At 40.8% G+C, this 3,611-nt stretch overlaps 1 protein-coding gene across 3 annotated transcripts in view; it reads left to right on the forward strand.

The window, feature by feature from the left end:
• SLC9B2 (solute carrier family 9, subfamily B (NHA2, cation proton antiporter 2), member 2) overlaps positions 1 to 3,611 on the forward strand; it is a 60,230-nt gene that overhangs the window by 3,035 nt on the left and 53,584 nt on the right. The gene's annotated exons all lie outside the window — the stretch shown is intronic.

A 3,611-nucleotide genomic window follows, 5' to 3' on the forward strand; every position in this document is an offset into this window, starting at 1 on the left:
AGATACCATATTCAAAAGCAGAGATATTACTTTGCCAACAAAGGTCCATCTAGTGAAGGCTATGGTTTTTCCAGTGGTCATGTATGGATGTGAGAGTTGGACTGTGAAGAAAGCTGAGCACCGAAGAATTGATGCTTTTGAACTGTGGTGTTGGAGAAGACTCTTGAGAGTCCCTTGGACTGCAAGGAGATCCAACCAGTCCATTCTGAAGGAGATCAGCCCTGGGTGTTCTTTGGAAGGACTGATGCTAAAGCTGAAACTCCAGTACTTTGGGCACTTCATGCGAAGAGTTGACTCATTGGAAAAGATGCTGATGCTGGGAGGGATTGGGGGCAGGAGAAGAAGGGGACGACAGAGGATGAGATGGCTGGATGGCATCACCGACTCGATGGACGTGAGTTTGAGTGAACTCCGGGAGTTGGTGATGGACAGGGAGGCCTGGCGTGCTGTGATTCATGGGGTCACAAAGAGTCAGACACAACTGAGCGACTGCACTGGTTCTTGGTTGGCACACAAACCCTAATGATAGATTTTTCCTCTGGAGGAAAAGAATTTACATCTTTGGTCACATAAAGCATAGGAAGATGGTGTGCGGGGACATGGAGCTACCTGTATATGCACTTGTGTAATGAGGGAGCATTCTTTGTAGTCATGGGTGATGCATGCTAAGGAGGGTGCAATTGTGGTTAAGTTCTGAAGAGCTTTTAACAGCCTTATAGAGCTGTTAGGGCTTCCCAGGTGGCACTAGTGGTGAAGAATCCACCTGCCAATGCAGGAGAGGTAAGAGACTATGGTTCGATCCCTGGATCTAGAAGATCCCCTGGAGGAAGGCATGACAACCCACTCCAGTATTCTGGCCTAGAAAATCCCATGGACAGAGGAGCCTGCCAGGCTACAGTCCATAGGGTCACAAAGAGTCAGACATGACTGAAACGTCTTGGTATGCATGCGTGCATAAAGCTATTAAGTATATCTGGCCAATACAAATGAAAGCTCTTTGTGGTTTTTTTTTAGGAATCTATTATTTATGTTTCTGTAGTTCACAAGGAGGAATGAAAGGTGTGAGTTTACTAGTGTCTCTTATCTGTGCTCTTCAGCATGGCACATGTGTGCTGCTTTCCTATAAGATTATAGGAAAATCTTGGAAAGATAAAGTACTAGGGGAATTTGGGGGACTCCATGATGTACTTAGTACTGGTTTAAGATTTTCTGCGACATAGGCATTGTCACCATTTTGCAGATGAAGAAAATGATCCAGATTGACTGAGTAACTCGCCCCAAATAGCCCAATTAGGAGGATTCATTAATTCACACAAGGATTCACATTCAGGGCTTTCATGTCGATTTTCCTCTGACCACTCTATATTTTGCATATTATGCTCATTATGCTCTCGTTGGCATTGGTGTGCGCAAACTTCCCTATATGTAATTTTCTTTTCACCCCTTATCCTTTAATCATGCGTTTCCTCTGCCTATGATGGTCTTTATTTTCTTTACGAGATTAAGTCATTTTTCAAGGCTTGATTCAGGTATGAGCCAAGCAGGGCAGTATCTCCTCTCCCCTGTTTAACTCTATGCCTGCACGTCTTATGTTATAATTAAATGACCTTAAGGTGGCACCCACTGCTATAACAGATAATCTCAAAAACCTCAGTAACTTAACACAGTAGAAACTTAATTCTTAATCATATAAAATCTAACCAGGTGTTCAGCTGGTGGCCTTCTACTCAGTGATTCAGGAAATCTAACTCTTTATATTATGGCTTTGCAATCCCCTAAGGCCTTGGAGTCCTTAGTTTCTAGGAAATGGACAGGAAAAGAGAGAACATGTGGAGGATTACATGGGAAATTTCTTACAGCAATGGAAGTACAATACATCATTGATGCCCATATCCCCTTGCCAGACTCGGGGACTTGCCAAACTGACCTGCAAGGGAGGCTGGGAAATGTCAGCTATCTGTGTGCCCAGGCAGCAAAAGAAACAGGTTTGGTGAGCACATAGCAATCTTTGTCCCTTTCTTAAGAAGAAGAGACTGCATCTAAGTCATCTTAATATCTCAGTGCTTTACACACCATAGAGACCCAGTGAAAGTCTGATGAACTTCACTCATTGTGAAAAGATGGGGTTGCTTAACCCATGTGCCTAAAATCAAAACTTACCACACTCCATTATGGTTGCCTAGGAAATGAATTGTCATTCTCTGACTAGGTAGCAACCTTTGAGTATAGGAACAATTTACATTTCAAATCCCCAAAACAAGGACTACAACACAATAAGAGCTTAATAAATGTTTGTTGAATGAATGAATGAGTCCTCAGGGCGAAAAAGGGACAGAGTTAGTCTATATGAAGTTAGGAAATACTGATCAGGAAGGTGACATTTGAGTTATGAGAATGACTAGTAGAACTTTACCAAGTAGAGAAAGTAAAATATAAAACCTTAGACAGCGATGGTAGTGGTGTTTTTGTTGCTCTTGTTTTATTTACTTCATGAGTAGAAGTTTAGAAAACAATAAAATGTTTGTAAACCTAACTTTTTAAAATTCAGTATTCAAATATTACAACTAAACTTCAGGGATAGGACAGAAAAAAATATATAAAATGACAAGCTATGTAATCTCTAATGACAAAAAAAAAATGGTGCTAAAAAACTTGGCTCTGATTTTTAGCTATTGAAATGCTGTTTCTAGATATTTTTTGAGAAATTTCAATAATACAAAGGCAGTGCTTGTCCTCTATGAAGATCAAGAAGGCAGGGAGACATGTATAGGCCAAAGGTTCCCCATCACTGCTCCTTTCCTGAGCTTCTCAAAGCTGGCTCTGCAACAGTCACCTGTTGTATTGGTTAGGATGTTTTTGGCTGAGTATCAGGATATTCAGCCAAAGCTGTCTTCAAAAATACTAGCTTCTCCTCTATGACCCACCTCCCAGAATATTGGAAATAAAAGCAAAAATAAACAAATGGGACCTAATTAACCTTAAAAGCTTCTGCACATCAAAGGAAACTATTAGCAAGGTGAAAAGACAGTCTTCAGAATGGGAGAAAATAATAGCAAATGAAGCAACTGACAAACAACTAATCTCAAAAATATACAAGCAACTCCTACAGCTCAACTCCAGAAAAATAAATGACCCAATCAAAAAATGGGCCAAAGAACTAAATAGACATTTCTCCAAAGAAGACATACAGATGGCTAACAAACACATGAAAAGATGCTCAACATCACTCATTATCAGAGAAATGCAAATCAAAACCACTATGAGGTATCATTACACACCAGTCAGAATGGCTGCGATCCAAAAGTCTACAAATAATAAATGCTGGAGAGGGTGTGGAGAAAAGGGAACCATCTTACACTGTTGGTGGGAATGCAAACTAGTACAGCCACTATGGAGAACAGTGTGGAGATTCCTTAAAAAACTGGAAATAGAACTGCCTTATGATCCAGCAATCCCACTGCTGGGCATACACACTGAGGAAACCAGAAGGGAAAGAGACACGTGTACCCCAATGTTCATCGCAGCACTGTTTATAATAGCCAAGACATGGAAGCAACCTAGATGTCCATCAGCAGATGAATGGATAAGAAAGCTGTGGTACATATACACAA

This window comes from Bison bison, unplaced genomic scaffold (genome assembly GCF_000754665.1).
Source record: "Bison bison bison isolate TAMUID 2011002044 unplaced genomic scaffold, Bison_UMD1.0 scf7180017864263, whole genome shotgun sequence".
Classification (NCBI taxonomy): Eukaryota; Metazoa; Chordata; class Mammalia; order Artiodactyla; family Bovidae; genus Bison; species Bison bison.